Source organism: Belonocnema kinseyi, chromosome 4 (assembly GCF_010883055.1).
Source record: "Belonocnema kinseyi isolate 2016_QV_RU_SX_M_011 chromosome 4, B_treatae_v1, whole genome shotgun sequence".
In the NCBI taxonomy this organism is placed as follows: Eukaryota; Metazoa; Arthropoda; class Insecta; order Hymenoptera; family Cynipidae; genus Belonocnema; species Belonocnema kinseyi.
In genome coordinates this window covers 99,816,901-99,836,534 of record NC_046660.1, presented here as the reverse complement: position 1 = coordinate 99,836,534, position 19,634 = coordinate 99,816,901, and the positions used below count along the sequence as shown (strand labels likewise).

Here is a 19,634-nt window from a genome sequence, read left to right as displayed (position 1 = left end):
CGCATACTTTGAATAAAATATTTGTTATCATTCTCTTGAAATAAATGTGTTTTTTTCTTGAAAAAATACCGGTTTCATATGTATACACCTGGTATATATAATATGTCCTTTATTCATTTCATGGATTTTACGAAACAAACAAGTAGTCGCAGAACTTCGTAACGTTCTTCAACTACATTTGATTCAATTTTATTTCAATTCTGTGAATGAACGAAATTTCAACCACAAAAGTGGTTGAAAAGTGGTTTAATTTTCAACACATTTCTAACAGTGATCTTTAATAGCCCTCCCTTCTATAGTCTTTCCGGGAATTGACGTCGCGCCGCATGTAGGTGTACCAGGTCTGCGCGGGATCTGCGGATGTCACTCAGACGAGCAGTTAAGCGTGAACAAACAAAAGCGGAGCAAGCTATAATGAGTTCGTTGCCAGAAATCGTCAGCCCCGAAATCGGGGCTATAGAAGAGTTTCACTGTAAACTGATGCTGTGTTTTTTGTCTACTTGTCAAAAATCAACATTTTATAAATATTCATATTTTTTATGTTATGGCTGTCGAACAGATAAATTGTATTAAATAACTTGATTTTAAGTGCTTTTTGTCTACTGATAACAAATAAATAATTTATCAATTTTGATTTCTGACCAGTAGACAAGAAACACTTAACATCCATTTATTTAATACAATTTATTTGATCGACAACCATAACAGATTAATTTGCTCTAGAAATAATTTTGTGCCAAAAAAAGGCTCTTAAGAAAAAAAACTGAGTTTCAAAGCTGAAAAATCGAATGTTTTAGAACAAATTCGACTTTTAAAAATGTTAAATCTTGGACAAAAAATTTAATTTTTAAGCAAGAAAGATGATTTGTCAACCGATAGCTGAACTGGCAACGAACTAAATAATGCACTTCTAAAATTGATGTTCAGTTTCTCGAATAGCTGGGTTATATATAGGTTGTCGATATAGTGACGGTTTTCCATCTATTTTTCCAAACAAAACAAAAAATTTGTATCCAAAACGACGGATTTTCAAAAAAACATTTTCATTTTAGACCAAACAATATTCCTTCAAGAAAATAGTTGAATTTTGAATAAAAACGTCAAATTTTCAACCAAATAATATATTTTTTACCCGAAATATATTAATTGAAGGGTTGCAGTGCAGAACTAAATAACCAACATTTTTTTGAAAATGGGCTTTTTGCATAAAAAAAGTCTTCAAAAATCAAATATGTACATATCGTGTGAAACAATTTTTTCAAAGGCTCATTTTTAATTTAGTAATAAAAATATTGGTAATTCAAAATCATAGAACTGTCTCTCTGTACTTGTCTCCCATCTTTTTTTTACATGCCTAATCTATTACCTTTTCTTAAAACCTTTTTCTGGCCAACTTCCCTGTCTTAAACGTTTTTAAATAAAATAACATTTTTGTCTTGCGATCTGTCATCTTATTCGCCCTCTCAATATCTCGCGAGCAATTTTTTATTACTTTTTAAATTTGAAAAATATATCTTTAGTCTCCATCTAAAGACGATTTTCAAAAACCATAAAATATGAACCTCCAAATTCTTAATTGATTTACTCGGAATTGGTTAACTATTTCTGATCGACATCATTTTCCCCCAATTTGGCAACTCAATATCTCGTCAGCAAGATTTAATTTTTTGTGTCAACTGAAAATTGCACTTTTTATCATAATTCGCAACCAAGCCTGTCCCAATTTTAGGTTCTTGTCACTTTGCGATTGTAAACTCCAACATTCCTTTTCTTGGCATTGGATAATACTTTTTAATTATACTTTTTTTGCCTTAATTTAGAAATACTTCAGCTCGGGAGTAAACTTTTTTTATCTTTAATGGTGATTTTGCATTTAAAGAAGGTTATTTCGCTCTCCTGAAAAATTCCTATTTTGTTGGTCATCTAGTTATGTACTGCAACCCTTTAATTCTTGACCAAAAATGTTATGGTAGACTTTTCATTCAAAAAGAATTGAGTTTCAATTAAAAATAGTAGTATCTTTTTACTGTGTTCGATTAATTTAGTTCACATTTAAGCAAAAAAAACAAGAGAAAGGGGAAATTTCTTAAAAATAAGGGGAAAGGAGGAATCATTTAAAAAGGGGGAAATAGGCGAGGAAAAGAGTGTTAAGTCTAATATTGTGTTATTGAATATCATTTTGATATCATAGATTAGTATGCTGATTTGAAAAAAGTGACTGCAAGTAAACTTAAGAGACTGCAATTGAGGCAGCCGTGAGTATCAATTACATATTAATTCATAAAATTTCCATTATAATGAATACATTTACATCTTGTATGGTTACATATGTGTACGTATAGCATTGATGATGATGAAATAGTAAGAAAACATTCGATTAAAAAAAAGGTCGTATATAGACTTCAAATTGTTCTTATCATATTTTCTGGCATGTTTGGGACGATTGGAAGTCTGGATGTCATAACCACAACGGTTTGCCTACTGGGGCTGTTTGTGGCACTTACAGTTGCAGCAAGAAGTTTTTCAATAGTAAGCAGAATTCTAATAAAAGCGAATGAACGATCCCATTTATTTAGGATAACGATATTAACAGTGAGCCAATTACAACGCTCAATATAGAGACTAAAACTAGTAAAGAACTTTAAATTAGATTAAAATCGTATTTAAAATCTTATTTAACATCCAACAATTAAATTAATGTGCAGAATTCCTGAAAATAAAACCAATAATCCAACGAAAAAATTTGGAAAAACACCATAAAATGTTCCTTTTGAAATTTCGAAAAAAGATAAACATTACAATTTTCATTTTACTTTTTTAATTTTTTAATCACATCAAAGTTACAGATGGTTCTGGCGCCTTCAGAAAGGTTAAATCATGGTGTGATATCAATAAAAAATTATGAGGCAATATTCTTCAAAAATAGTTTTTAATTGAGTGTAGAAGAAAATATGTTTTACGTAAAAAAATATTTTTCTTGGATAACAAATTTTGACATTTTGCCTTTCATAGTAATTTTTGCAATTGAAAATTTCAACATACTTTAAACAATTTTAAATTCTCACTACTAAATTTACTGATCAAACATTTTTCAAATCCTGTTAATTTTTCTAAGTCAAAAATTTCCAGAATCAGAAGTGAATTAGAAGCATGTTTACATAATCTTTTAAGAAAAAGATAAGGATCCTTGGTTTGTAAATTTGACAGATATTCAAATTCCTGATTCAGTTACAGATATTCTCAGATTAGGTAGAGGTTTTAGTAGTAAACGTCTGATAAAAAGTAGGGCAAAAAAAATTACGGAAATAGTCAAAGATGTTGAATCAAGTATACACGGCAACCCTGATATAATTTGCATTAATGACGATAAAGGCAATATTACTGTTTGTATGAAAAAATCAGATTATGTTAACGAAATGGAGAATTTACTTTTCAATCATGATAATTTTCATTTATTAAATGACAGTCCGTTAAAACAACGACAACTGGAGAAAGAAAGGACTTTTAGGAAAAGATATAAGATTGAATGATATTCATACTAAATGCATAGTTCTTGCCAGATGTAATGATTTGAGAAAGACTCAAAAAGATATCTATTCTTTGAGAATAGTTATTTCAACTATTAATACTCCCACTAAATATTTGGCATAAAACATTAATTTGATTCTCAAAGAATCGATCACAACATCAAAATATTATATTGAAAATAGCTGGGAATTAAGAAAAATTATTATTCAAAAAACGGTTCCGGATGATTATGCAATGATTTCTTAGGATGCTGTTGCAATGTTTCTAAATATACCCCTTTAAATAGTTTAACGGGCAATTTTAAATAGATGGGACAATATTAAAATATGTACTTGATGATGTCAAAAAGAATTAATCAAAGGGATAGTTTTTATACAGACAAAGTTTGTTACTCTTATTGGTTCAGTCATTTCTCCGATTTTAGCGGAAATTGTTATTGAGGATTTGAAGATATTTGCTTTCAAGAAGTTAGATTTTGATTTGCCTTTTTACTTTCGGTATGTTGATGATACCTTTTTATGTGTTCCTTTAGCAAAGTTGCAGATGGTTGTCCATGTTTTTAAACAGTTTTTAGCCAAAACTTCAATTTACCCATGAAATAGAAAAGAATATTAAAATCAGTTTTTATGGGCATAGAAGTAACTAACGGTCAGGATGGTAGTATTTTTACTAATTAGTACAGGAAAAATACATATTCAGGTAGGATTTTTAATATCTTTTCTGCTCATCCTTTAAAAAAAAGTTGCAGTAATCAAAAACTTAGCTGACAGAGCTCTAGGTTTTTCCCATGTTTCATTTCACAAAGGAAATTTGAACATTGTTAGGAATATCTTTTTTCTAAATCATTATCCACAAAAGTTAATTGAGAAACATATTACAATTAGAATTCAACAAATCAAAAGCAAATAAAGTACTCTTTTCCCTGCAGATAATCAGAAAAAATTGAAGGAGTACAGTTATTTTAATACTTTTGTTCTTCCATTTTTTGGTCAAATTTCTAAAACTATTAAATTTATGTTGAGAAAGTTTGGGATTCATACAATTTTGCGTATATCATTTCAAATGGATTCAATAATAACTTTTTGCAAGGATCCTTTATATAATTTTGAAAAAGGGGGCGTTCTCTACATCTACAAGATTACTTGCAAAATTCGTGAGATGACTTACGTGGGGCAGACTGCCTTCGTAATACTAGGATAGAGGAACTCAAAAGTGATGTTCGAGTAGGATTTTGATTGTGATAATGTTAAAACGTTGCATAGTGAAAGTAATCAGAGAAAAGGAAAAATGGAAATGCTTTACATTCAAAAAAGTAAGAAGTTATCTATTAATTTAAAGACTGATTTGGACAGGTTAAACAAGAGTTATGCTAGTATGATTAATTATATTTAGCACTGAGTTTTTCTAAATCTTTATTTTCTTTTACTTTCTCTATTTCTGATGTGCTTATGATGGATATTTCAGGTATGTTTCTAACCGGTTTGCCTTTTGACCCTCACCGGATGTTTCAGGTATGTTTGTGATGGGTTATAATTTAGACCCTCATTTGATTCTGCCGTGTTAGGAACGGATCAACGTGGTTTTATCGCTGTTTCTGTCTGTTCAAATTTTTTCCCCCTTGATAAGGTTGCTGTATGAGTGCCGAAACATTGGTGATTATTTTTTATAAATGTTTTTTATTGTAATTTGATCATAATAAACATAAAAAAGACGAAAGAAATAAAAAAGAGAAGAAAGGAGATTAGGTTGGTTCCTTTATAATTTTTCTTGCCTCTTTTTATTTTTGTTAAAAAAAAAAATAAATTTCTTCTCTTCTTTTTTAGGGAAATTTTTATCTTTTTTAAAATTTCAATAGGAACATTTTGTGGTGGTTTTCCAAATTTGTTCGTTGGATTCTGGGTTTTATTTTCAGGAATTCTGCACATGTATAAAGAGACTATTAGGCCGGAAAAAGTTGATACGCGCATATTAATATTCTGCGTATTTTTCACTTTTTGACTCCTATCATTTTTCCCGTAAGTTCTTCTAAAAAGTCAAACATGTGAGCAAAATAAAGATGTGTGTAAATGTTATTTGTGAGTCACATGAAATCATTGCTGAGAAACGCGTAGCATCAATATTGTGCTAGATAAATCGATAAAGAAGAAGGATAGTCTTCGAAATTAGCGCAATTTTGTAATTCCTTTTTATATTCAGTTTCTCTGGTAATACAGCATATGTTTTCGGATTCAATAGATTGGCTATTACTAAAACTATTTTTTCGAACGTTTTCTCGTTATTTGGTCTAATGGCATAGATTTTACATTCACACCTTCTAAAAAAACGTACCTAAAGACAACGATATGCACGCACATGGAAATCGTGGTTATTTCTTTGGGTCTGGCAGTTAGCTAATTCTAACGATAAATGTCATGACCGCTAAAATCAGACGCACTGCTTGCCTTTTGATTTAAATAATGGATTATGCAAAGTCACTACTTAGTACTCTATGGTGACGAAATTTAGAACATCCCGTGTGGAAAAAATTCATGACACTATACTGTTCCAGCCTAGACCGCCACGAGTCTATACTGGCACTATCTCGAGAAACTATGCTGGGGCAGTGCGCAAATGTAACGCTCCAATCGTCTAGCCGCTATCTACAAGAGCGGTACTGCCGCGTTCTATTGAATCTAGTAAAATCTAGTACATCTAGATGCAACCTAGATGGCATATTTGATACCAATTTTTATAATTAAATCATTCCTGACACAAAAGCACCATGAGCTACATTGGGAATATTAACCAATGCCAGATTTCTGTAAGAAAAATGGAATATAGCTTGTATGTGCTTTTTTGTCAGAATGTTTTCTAATATTATTGATAAAAAAGAAAGTGTTGATTGTAAATGTTTTGGAAGCAGGAGCCAACCTCAAAATTGAATTTTCATTTTACTCCATAAATACTAGAATTACATATTTTTTAAATCATCAGGGCCTATTCCTGCATTGATTCAAATTTTTATTTGGAGTGAAAAATTGTTTAATTTCAATAGCTTTCATCTGAGACGTTTTTTTTTCAATTGCTGGGGTAAGACAAAAAACACCTTATATAAAAACTATTGGAATTAGCCAATGTTCTATTCAAAATAAAGATTTAAATGGAAAGTGGACTAAGCCCTGATTATCTGGAAAAGATGTAATTATAGTATTTATGGAGTAAAATGAGAAAATCCAGTTTTGAGGTGGGGTCTTGATTCCAACGCCCCTACGTCGAAAAAGAAGCTGCTAATCTTTAAACCTCGTGGTCGCGAAACGAAACGTATTTACACTGAATGGCGGCATGACGAACATCTGATTCTTGCAATCTGGTTCCGGTTATTGTTGCCAACTTTTTTGGTAGCAGTTTTGAAATTGCATGGCATGTTGAAAGTTGAGTGCTGTTGGTAGCACTGAATAATATTTGAGGTTAGGAAATATGTCATTTTAATGTACATGAGTACTGGATACATGTCATATGAAAAGGTAAATTACTTTCCTAGAAAACCTAACGATAAAATGTCTTTATTCAGCAATGATTTTTTATATTAGCTTTGTCTTTCATTCAATAGTTTACCAATAAACAAGGTATAGTGCGTCAGATCAATCGATACTTAGTGATGAATTAAATTAACAAATCTGCACTATGAGACAGGAGTGACAACACAGGCAACTTTATTTGTTCTATTTCCTTTGATTTCAGCACTGGAATCAATATAATTTGTTATCTTTTATTAATTAGTTTTTAAATGACGCATTCTTTTTCAAAGTCCAAATAGAAGTACTTTCTAGAGCCAAGCTAGATTTTAGACGGAATTTTTATATTAATGTGATGTCAAATTCTGCCTAGCGACATTAGTGGGTCTACATAGAGCTGTGTGATGGATTTTTCTATCTAGTAGGTCTAGATGGCACCAAAAGAGCGCCAATCTCATTTAGCGTGAACAGACAGCCACGAACAATCCAGTACTGGCGCTAGAATAATTTAATCTGCCAGGAATTATTTCCACACGGGATTTGGACAATACGTACCTTCAATATTTATTTTTGCATTTACTATTTCCATGCACAAATGAGATCGTGTGGCTTACTATTAAGGAGGGGCCAACTATGAATGTTTTTACCATATTAACATTTCATGCAATAATATTATAGACTTTATGATTAGAGATCTCAGTACACATTTAATTATGCTTATTTCGTTTTGAGTAAATAATACCACTCTACTTCAGAAAAAATCAACACTTTCTTGATCATATAAAAAAGATACACGAAAAAGCTGGTAGTTCAAACAGAAAAATACTGAAAAATCAAAACAATAAATCAATAATCTATTTGAATAAAGTAATTTTTGTTTTTGAAACAGCCAACTGTCATCTCAATTCAATGATATTTATATCTTTTAATAATCTACGTGACGTCATGAGTTTCAGATGTCATGCAAAATCGAAACTTCAAGTCAACATTTTTGGTTAGTAAGAAATTAGAATAGGTCAAAATAAAATCAAATTATAAAAATAATGAATGATTTTAGACCTGCAACATTCTAGGCTGCGCGCGTGAAGATTCCAAAATTCAAAATTGTAATAATTCAAAATTTGAAATCTACAAAATGCTAAAATTTCAAATTATAATTAATGCCTGCATTTCCAATACAATTGTTTAGATGAAGTGGGTCAAGGTTACACAATTTACTGAGCGATTGCAATTTACTACATTCTGCTAAAAAGTTATGTAACAAGTCAATAATTGTCTTTATTTTTACGTGTATTAATTATTCTCTTTTCTACATCTAAATTCTTTTAGATTCACGTTTTGAAAATCGCGCCACACGAGAAGGTATTTTTGAAACATTACTTTCGTCAAATTTAATACGTTTTGACACTGAGTTTACTAGGAGGCAAGTTCTTTGAAAGTGTATGATAGCGATACAATTGTATCATCGCCACAGGAAGTTTTCTTTCGGTTAAGGTTTCTCCCTCGACAGCAGCAAGGAGTATGCTGTCACCTTGCCTCCTGGTGGATAAACAATAATTAGATTGCGAATCGCATTATACTTGCCAGTTTAACAAAACTTTCTCGAGTCTTCGTCGCCGATTTCATTGTCGTCGTCGATGTCGCCGACGGGCCTACCTCATATGGGGAAATTCGCTGCGACGCAAACTTTCGGCTGCCATAAAGGAGTCAGTCCTGCGTGCCCAGTATACGACAATATATTATTCAAGGTATGCGCCCGTTAATTACGTCGAGTAACGCATCTCGCGCAATTCCCGAGGGCTTCCACAGAGACCGAGTTAATCACTATCTTTCAAAGTCCTTCCAATTCAAAGCACGAGCTAAAATATGATTACATTTTTTCTCTTCTCACTAGATCCCTATCATTTTTATATAGAGAGCGTTCAAATATTTACCCTAAAAATGGAAGAAGAAAGTCTTATGATGCGTTACGTCCTGTCAGCTTGAGAGAGTAAGACCATTTCAAAAGTGTTAAAATGTATACACTAATTAACTGCAGTGAAAATTACTATTAATTGTTAGACATTTTTGTCTAAGAGATTATTTTTATAGTCATTGCTAATAAAATGATTGAAATGAACATTAATTCTGATTTAAATGAAAATAACATAAGAAAAGCAACTAAAAATTAAATAATTCAAAGCTGTACAATTAAAAAAAATTTAAATTCACACTGAGAAAACTGTTATATTGAATACGAAAAAGTTTTGTTAACAGGGTAGACCGCGGCAAGACTGTCGGCCATTTTAATTTTTCTTTGCATAAAAGCTCAATTGTTGAAAATGTATGTTGCATGAAAGAAAAAGTATGCAGAAAACAGTTTTGCAAACCCAAGAGTGCAAGATTACCTGCCAGGCACCTAATGTTTGCAAAATTAATTGGAATACTTATCTTCTGACAGATAAAACATTATTCTGTCAAGTAATTATGAAAATTGAACTTAATTCGAATGTAAAATATATAAAATTTAGAAAATAGCTGAGGCTTCATTATTGGCGCAAAAGCACAACAAAAATAATTGAAAAGAGTGAGTGAGAGATTATTCTAAAGCTATCACTATTTTCAATAAAAAGAACTTTTCCAAAACATACACTGTAGATTGTTAGAAAGAATTACATTATCAAACCATTCTTTCAATTTTTATAGAGCAGTGAATGTTAATCCATCGGATTTTCTCTGGTCTAATAACCAGTTTTAACCAATTCTGATCATGTATGGAAAAAATTTCGGTTAATTCAGTCAAACTTTGGTTGAAACAACGAAAATCTTGGTTTTTGTTGCTTTTCTTGACACCTCACTATTTGAAATTAAAAAAATAATCAACTACTGCCCATTTAACATTGAATAATTTCGATTCCAAAATGTGTGCAATGAACCAATTCTTAATTTAGAAGTTTCCAAATTTAATAATTTGAAATGGAAAGTGATCGATATTGAGCTATCTCAAATTTTTGACGTTAAAAATTATAAAATTTACCCAGCAATACTTCTTCTTCTGCACTGAGAAAACTATATCGCATGAATTATAATATATACCGTAATTCCTGCACTATATATAGTAATTATCGCATTATAATAGCGCAAAATCGCGATATCGTACATTGCAAGTTTTTACATTATATACCGCATAATTGTACAATCTATAACGTAAGAATGTAAGTTTATTACGCTATCACATTGCATTTCTTATTTTGTGATCTCGCGAGGGTTCGAGTAGTCAGCAGGCGATCACAGAAAAAATTAAAGATAAATTTTACATCGATTCCAGGTGAAAGATTCGCCGGAACAAAAATTAACCTTGCCAGATAAACTTTACATGAATATAAGATAATTTTCGATTTTTAACCTTGCCTGGATAATCTTTCATCTTATATTGGCTCCATTTTTATTCGAAGTGTAGCGACAATTAGTACGCCAGCGCTATCTAGCCTCGTTTAACTTCATTAAATTTGAGAGAAATGGGGATTATTCCCATCTGTCAGTTACATTTTGCGCTTTTGCTAAATGATATTCTAACCTCAGTGAAACTTTCGCCGAAATGCATTTAATCATTAACCGTTGCAGGTCTTACCTACAGAAATTTTTTACTTTTTTCTGTGATTGTTTTAAATCTGGTGTCCCGATTTATAGCTCGAACTCACACGTACTCTGCCTTTTCCTCATAGCTGCTAAGGTCGCTGTAGCAGACGACAGCAACAAAATTTAACTTTATTTTATTCTGTGATATTAGTGCATTATTATATTTCGAGCCTCTTTCTCGAGATTATACTTTTCTTACCATGTAGTTTCCTCCAAGTCCACTAGAATGCACAACCTTTAGAGACTAAAAAGTATGTGGGCGGGGCCCCAATAACGTCGCTACGGGCCTGCATCTAACCGGCTTCATTCTTATCTCTTTGTTGTGCGCTAGAGTGCGGAAGTGTTTTATGTTAATCTCCGTGTTACTTTCTTTGTGATTGTGATTTATTTAACTATGAGTAGAAAAAGAGTGAATCCTGAGATCCTTGATTCGAGGACGACTATGGTGATCTTTTTGATTTAGCCGTCGGTGAATGTTCTAAACAATGTAATTTTTATACATTGTTTTTCAATATAATAACTCTTTGTTAAGAGTTCTACGCAGTGTTGCACAGTGCTCTGCGTTAACGCGCAATTTTTTCTAACGAGCTTGCACTGGAGGCAAGACATGTTAGAACATGCTTAAACGAGCTTAAACGAGCTTGCACGAGAGGCAAGCCGTTAACATTTTTTAATGTTTGAACTTTTCCAAATGTGCTTGCACGGGCGGCAAGACGTTTTGGTCAAATTAAATTAATGAGCTTGCACGAGAGGCAAGACATTAATATTTTAATTCAATGTATAGGTACGAACATTAGCATAGATGGTGCTATATTTTCTCCTTTCATTTTCATGTTTAGAATCTGTAAAAGGAGAAACGAATAGATCGACTGTAGACAGTGTCCAGTCTGAAATAAATCAATGCTTTAAGGACATCTTTGGTGAAGATCCATCTTTATCAAAATCACTGGATTTATCCCTACATACAAACATTGTGACCAGGCTGAAATTTTAGACAGAGAAAGGTCTTTTGAGGAGAAATTTAGAAGAATTGCTAATTAAATACAAAAGAGAAGATTTTTTGGAGGCTCCCAAAATGAATGTCCCAATCGAGTTGCGAATGTCTCTTGAAGCCAAGAAGAGGGATGAGTACAAGAGGCAAATACAGAACGCAATTAGCTCAGCCCTGATGGCGGTGGGCTCAGTTACTTCAACCCTCATTACCGAAACTGAGAACATTGGGCCCGTACAGCACTTCGAGAATCTCTTCGACTCTCTACAAATTTTGTCTGAAGTTTACAATAAACAATCAGTAGCGAAAAGGGCGCTCGATGCGTACCTTCTCGGAAATGACCTTGTATTTAAACTACAGCAGGCAAAAGAAATTGATAGGCGCACTGTGGACGCAAAACAGCAGCCTTCTATAAGCGACACACAGAATCCAAAAAACTTCAATCGTCGTCCGGGGTTCGGGCCTGTCCCCGGTCCGGCAGGTTCAACTCCCTTCAGGCCTCGCTTATCCTTCAGAAACAGCCAGAAACCTCCTTTCTTCCAGAAACAGCAGTTTCTAAAGACCGAGTCTCAGAACAAGTTGCCGCAGCAGAAGAAAAAACAATAATTGAAATAAGTAAAGTTGCGGGCCGGCTAAACTATTGTATTGAAGAGTGGAGAAAAATTACAGATAACGCATTTATTTTAGAGTATATTACTCGTCATAAAATAGAGTTCGCCAGGCCAGTTATCCAGCATAGGGTACCGATTACAAATATCTCGTAATATGAATTAGACAGATACAGAGATGCTATCAATTTTATTATTGAGAAAGGGGCCATTGAATTTTGTAAACCGCTCAAAAATCAGTTTCTGTCGCCCTACTTTCTCGCAACTAAACCAGATGGATCCTACAGATTCATATTAAATCTAAAAGGTCTAAACGAATGTATAGATCCTGAACATTTTAAAATGAAGGATCTAAGAACAGCGAGAAATCTAGTTTTTCCTGGCTACTTTATGGCTTCTCTGGATCTGTCTGATGCATTCTACCTCGTCCCGATTCATGATTCATGTAAAAAATTCTTGCGCTTCCAATTTCTGGGTCAATTATATCAATTCACTTGTTTGCCTTTCGGACTTTGCACTAGTCCTTATATATTTACAAAGGTTATGAAGCCAGTTATGGGGCTTCTTAGAGCTGAGCACTTTGCTTCGGTCATCTACCTCGATAACATCCTCTGTATTTAGGATTACTTTGATAAATGTACAAAAAACTTTGAAAGAACCTTGACTCTTTTGCAATGTTTGGGGTTCTTAGTTAACACGCGCAAAAGTAACTTAAACCTGGCGAAAAATGTCAATTTTTAGGTTTTGTGATTGATTTCAAAAATCTCTCTGTTCAAATTACAGATGAAAAGCGATTGTCCTTGGGTAAACTGGTCACAGATTTTCTAGTCAATTCTGTACACCCCTTAAGAACTTTTCTAAATTAATCGGAAAATTGGTGGCCGCCTGTCCCGGGATTGACTACGGTTGGCTGTATTTAAAACAAATGGAAAATTTCAGGGATATATTGCTTTCGAAAAATGGCTTTAACTACGACGTTTAAATAAGGATACCCCCAGATCTTTTGCCTGGCCTAATTTGGTGGCAAAAAAGCATTAAAAATGCTAAAAGTTCGTTTAAGGACGGAATATACGAAAAAACGATTTTTACAGATGCTTCGGACTCGGGCTGGGGTGCCACTGATGGTTTCAGTAATGCATATGGATTTTGCTTTATCAAGAATTGGTAATGAGCACACGGAGTGGGAACTGGCAAATTATGCATTAAATAAAATTATTCACATCTTCGGCAACGTAGATATTGACTTATTCGTCACTAACAAAAATACAAAATGTGTTTCTTATTGTTTACGATTCCCGGATCCCGGAGCAGTTGAAATTGATGCATTTTCTTTCGATTGGTCGGGATATAACTTTTTTGCTTTTCCCCCCTTTGCTGTTATAATTAAAGTGTTGAAAAAGATTAAAGCAGAAACGTCTTCCAGTATAGTAGTGATCCCTAACTGGCCGAATCAACCCTGGTACCCCCTATTTCATGAACTCTTAAATGGTCAAACTTTAATGCTTAAGCCTAATGCTTTTTTATTATTATCTCCCTGTAGGAGGAAGACTCATCCCAGGGCGCAAACACTTGAATTGATGGTAGGATCATGGAAGCTTTCCTAAGAAAAGGGACCCTCCGGAATTTGTCGAGATTATTTTAGCATCACTATCAAATTCCACTCTCAACCAGTATCAGGTAGCATTTAATCAATGGCATCAATTTTGTACATACGAAAATTTAAATTTTTTTGATCCAAACAATAAATCAATGCTGAAATTTTTAATAAAAAAATATAAGGACGGGGCCTCTTATGGCACATTAAATTCATACCGATTAGCAATCTCTTTAATTTCTACAAATAAAATAGGGGAGGATCAATTTATTTCAAGATTCCTTAAAGGCGTCTTCAAATTAAGTCTATCTCTTCCAAAATATTCCTTTACATGGGATGTGTCGACAGTACTCAACCACATAGCTCAATTCTTTCCTTTGGAAAACCTTCCCTTTGATAAATTAACATTTAAAACTGTTATGCTGCTTTCCCTTGCAACTGCCCAAAGAGCTCAAATCCTCGCAAGCATTAGAATACAAAACATTTTAGTCACACCAGATCAAATACTGATAAGAATTCAGGACATTCTAAAAACCTCGGCCCCAGACACGGATCAACCTCTGTTGATCGTTCCTTTTCTCAGGTCAAAGTCCGAATCATGTGTGGCCTTAACGCTTTTGAAATATATAGAAACTTCATCAAAGTTACGACGCGATACTGATAAGCTATTTCTTTCCCTGAAAAGACCTCATAAGCCAGGGTCTTACCAAAACCATCAGTAGGTGGGTAAAACAAATTTTGACAAAAAGTGGCATAGACACAAATGTTTTTTCGGGCCACTCGACCCGTCACGCCGCCAGATCGGTAGCCCGTCAAAGGGGAATTAGCCTAGATATTATTCGCAAGACTGCTGGATGGACTCCACAGTGGCAAATGTTCTCGAATGTATACAATCGACCTGTTAGATTGTGCAATGTCGAATTTGCTCAGGCTGTATTATCCAAAGAATAAGCCTTGTATTTTTATATTAAGTGCACGTTTATAGTTTTATAATTTTTTTATATTATGTCTAATAACTTTTTCTACCTCGTTTATTTTTATAACCTGCATCATATGTTCATACGTATACCTAATACTCGAGTTGTGTTCAATTAACTATTAAGTGTACAAATATAAAGATAGAGAAGAAGAAAAATATAGTGTGTTTCTCTCTAAACCTCTACATGGTAAGAAAAGTATAATCTCGAGAACGAGGCTCGAAATATAATTGATATAATTCTTTTAAGTAAATAGCTTACCTCTAAAGATATGAATGAAGCCGGTCAGGTGCAGGCCCGTAGCGACGTTGTTGGGGCCCTTGACCACATATTTTTTAGTCTCTAAAGGTTGTGCATTCTAGTGGACTTGGAGATAACTACATGGTATGAAAAGTATAATCTGAAGATTATTTACGCGCACATTTAAAAGTTTTACTTTATGTTTACTACTTGTCCGCTTTCATCATAAAACATTATTGCCATTAACATAAAATATAAGCACCGCTTTTTTATCGATACTGAAAACTGATGTTACTTGCTTTTTTGTTTTGTGAAATCTGTCAATTTTGAACATAAAATACGCATTGTAAGCTGAAAATCTTATAATAATTTGTGAACTATAAAATTAGTAAAAAGATAGAGTTAGAAGGGAATTGTTATAGAAATGCTTGCTTACTACTTTTTCAGAATTCAAGATCTTTCTGTAATTGCGTCGATGGCATGGAAACGTACCTGAAACAAATAAGAAAACAATCGATTAAAGATTTAAAAATAATAATTTCTAACCAAACTTAGAGAGATGAAAGGATAAAAAACAGTAAAAATGTAATGCGTACGGATATGAATTATCTTACAAGAATCGACTGGAATGAGCAGGTAAAGAAACCATTGTATCCACTTTAAAAACTTTGAATCGATGACTTAATGTCTACAGTTCTTTGACGGAGAACACTTCTCCTTTCTAAATATGCCACTGATAACATAAAGCCTCTTATAACCAAGTTGTCCTGATTTTCATTGGTAAAAAGTGGTCGAGAGCTCATTGTTTATACCAAGGTAGGAGGAAAGAGTACATGACTGAACACGACAATTATTACCAGATGTATCACACACTCAAAAAAAGTGTTAGTTGGGACAACTATTCAGTTTATAAGATATGTTACTGCTATTTTGTTAGTTGGAACGAACATTTACTTAGTTGCTGATACTAACTGAATAGTCACTGCAACTAATGGAATTTTCGTGCCAACTAATAAAGTAGCAGTATCAATTAATAAAATAGCAGTACCATATCTTACTAACTGAAAAGTTGGCTCAACTAACCATTTTTTTCAGTGTAGTTTCACAAACAGATACTTTTAAATATAAAGAAGATACCGGCCTCGAACTCATTTTTTTAACATATTTTAAAAAATAGTAAAATATCCAGGAAAACCGATAAAGCCTTTCAAAATCCATTGAAATACCCATATTTTAATTAATGTTTTACAAAACGCTCAAATAATGTAAAATTTCTTGAAATGTTTTAAACCTTTCGAAACTTTCAAATCAGCCAGAAAATTAAAAGAAATTAAAACCGAACAACAAAATGCAGCGTTTTTTTTGAATACCTTTAAACTCAATTTTCCCAAAAAGGCTATTGTTTTATTTGTTCTTGATTTTCTGTTCTAAGTTGTGATTGCTAATTTTGTGCCTGTGTCTTGGAGAAGAGAAAATTGGATTTATTGAAGTGAAAAATTAAAATTCAAAATTTCTTACAATAACGAGATGTGATCCGATAAAAGTCCCGCTGTGGCCAGTCATAGGCAGCGCCAATATTTATTGGATTTAAGCCTGTTGCCCTCACTAAATTTCTAAAATTCAATCTTGAAATATCTTGGAATCTTGTAAATTATACTTAAATCTCTTTGAATCCATTGAAATTCCGTAAATTATTTTGAAATAGTGTTTAAAGGCGAACTGCAAGAATAATTGCATTAGCGAGCTATTTGGAATAATAGTGGCATTAGCGTTATCTTTTACAAAATAATAGTAAAATAGTTGCATAATAAAAAAAGTGCCAAGCAGTGTCAATAGCGTCGTTAATTTTGAGGCTTGAAGATATCAGAAATATTTTATGTGGAAAGAAATATTTTTATGTATAAATTTAATTATAGTTAAAAAATATAACCCTAATTCAAAGAGCTTTGATTTTCCAATCTCGTGAAAACACCAATGTTTGTTGGGAGCGAGAGAAATTCTGAAAATGATAATAATTGTCACAGGCATTAAAATTTAACAATGGTGTGTCAAGTTTTCGTACAATAGGTTTCATTGCTGGAAAGTACAATGAGTCAGTGGTGCTAACATGAAAGTCCTTGTTTGAAATATCTCCCTAATATTATATATGATTAAATAAGTTCAGCATTACCACTCCGTTGAGTTGTATTCTCTTTGCAATCGCACGAGGAAATACATATGGCATTTTCTAAATTGTAACCCTCCGCATAATATCAAGTATGGTACTACCTTAGGGCAATGGAAACAGACTTTCCAATCTCTATCTTCGCGTGATTTACTGCTCGCTTCCTCTTTTTTCATCGTGCAAATACTCTCAGCATCACGATCACAGAAAAATGTCTTTCATTAAATGTTATTATTATTTAATGGTGATTTTAACACCGAAAGCATGATTCGAAAGTCGAAATAATGAGTATTATTTTATATAAGAAGTTAATGATTTTTGCGATCTATATGTGTAATATACATATTTGTACAAGTTAAACAGAAATTTAATAGTAAAATCTAATATAGATTGTTCTATGAAACTTCATAACATCATAGAAAAATATATTAAAATGTAAAATATTGAATAGAATCCTTACAGGCTTCAGTCATTTTTTAAATTCAAAATAGTGTCAATAGGAACATAAATTGTGAAAAATTGTACACTCAACAAAAATTTCCAGTTAATGTTACTAGACGCGTCTTGTTAAAACATGTCTAGTTATTTTATTCCGAACTTATGGTTAATATGACTAGACAATTCTAGTTAATCAACTCTGGTTGATTTTTTTTCTGGTTAAAAATATTATAATTAATAATTCTGGTAACAGAAGTGTATTATAAGTGAATTATAAGAAAAAAATGCGCGTCATCTTTCTTAATGCCAGTGGTGCGGGAATACTTCCAAACCAAGCATATACTTTTTGGGTGTCTTTGAAAAATACTCTCGAAAATATTAACATTGTAGACAATAAATAAGAAAAGTGAATGTTCGAGAGTTTTGAAATTCACGAAGTGATATACATGCATTTTTACATAAAGTCGTGAACAAAATAGTATTAACGAATAGTTTTAGAAACAGAACGCATCAACAATATGCTACCTTTGCTTCGAGTGTCGTATCTATCGCCTTTTCTTAATACATACATATATCCACATATAGATTATACAGAAGAAATTTTAGCGAAGTAGAACATAGTTGCTGCACTCTGCTGTCGGAAACTTTTGTTACATTATTTTCTTTGGGAAAATGTAACATGTGGTCCATGTAATTTTAGAGGAAGTTAGGAAGAGTCTATGAAGGTAGGAGAGTATCGAAATTCAATAGTGGAAAATCGATGTCTACCGAAATATCTGGTAGAGTTTACCAGAACATCTTGTAAGTTTACCAGAATATCTGGATATGTTGACCAGAATTTGTATTTCTAAGCTACCAGAAAAATGTTTGGTAAAGATTCCTGGTTAAGCTTACCAGAAATTCTGGTCAAATTTACCCAAATTTCTGGTAACATTAATAAGAAAACTTTCAATCAGAAACTACACGGAGAAAACGATATCGCAAGAATTGCTATATATTCCATAATTCCTGCGCTATATATCGTAATTATCACATTATAATAGCGCAAAATCGTGATATCGTATATTGCAAGATTTTACATTATATTATTATTTTATTATATTATATATATACAAGGGTTCTAGTAGTCGCCAAGCGATGTTAGTGCATTATAATATCCTAAAAAGCTCCGGAACCTGCTTGAACGTTATCATATTGCGCTTTATTTCAATACAGAGATTTTGCGATATCATTGTGCAATATCTTTTTCTCTGTGTAGATGATTTTACCAAAATGCTGGTTGGTTTAAACAGGATTTTTCTTGAGAGTAAGAAAATAGTGGCATGCAATTTTTACATATTACACCGTGGAGTTACCTATTTTCGAATCATTTAAAATACCCCAAAAGCATTCAAATACGTTGAAATACATAAAAACTCCCAGAACTCTGTTAAAATCCTCTGAGATCTTTGGAAAATTCGTCAAGATTGCTTAAAATCTGTGAAAATCAATTCACAACTTTGATACCCTTTTAAAATTCCTGAAAATGTTTGAAATCACATAATTGTTTAAAATCGTGATACCTTGGATACTTTTTTAAAATACTTTGAAATTTTCTGTAATACTAAGATTTTTTATCTATTTTTTGCAGTCCCCGTAATCGATTCAATATCGCATAAAATAACAAACATAAAATTTAAAGATGAAAAATATTACAACAACCGAAATAGTAGTAAAATAGTTGCATGGATGAACAAAAGTGTCAAAAGTATTTGAATATCCTAAAATCCTTCAAATCCCTTAAAATTCCATACCTAAAGTATTTAACCAAAATTAGTAGAAATCATAGGAATGCAAATTAAATTTAGATATATGCAGAATTTATGAAAATGTCAAGGACGTGATCATACGGTACATCTGAAAATGGATTAAAAATAGACTTGTAAACAAGTTAGAAAAAGGAGTTGCGATATTTGTAGAAAATTTAGTAATTAATCTAGCAT

General features: G+C 32.5%; 2 protein-coding genes and 1 long non-coding RNA gene across 3 annotated transcripts in view; 1 reads left to right on the top strand and 2 right to left on the bottom strand.

The window, feature by feature from the left end:
• Nucleotides 1-19,634, bottom strand: part of LOC117171777 (RING finger protein 17) — a 585,549-nt gene that overhangs the window by 110,387 nt on the left and 455,528 nt on the right. The gene's annotated exons all lie outside the window — the stretch shown is intronic.
• Nucleotides 1-19,634, top strand: part of LOC117171780 — a 168,930-nt gene that overhangs the window by 36,865 nt on the left and 112,431 nt on the right. The gene's annotated exons all lie outside the window — the stretch shown is intronic.
• The window catches only part of LOC117171781, a 31,040-nt gene continuing 26,484 nt past the window's right edge, over nucleotides 15,079-19,634 (bottom strand). Inside the window, exons 2-3 of the long non-coding RNA XR_004466919.1 lie at nucleotides 15,487-15,542; nucleotides 15,079-15,187 (exon numbers count right to left, since the gene is read on the bottom strand). This is a non-coding gene — a long non-coding RNA (uncharacterized LOC117171781). The remainder of the gene's footprint in view (nucleotides 15,188-15,486; nucleotides 15,543-19,634) is intronic.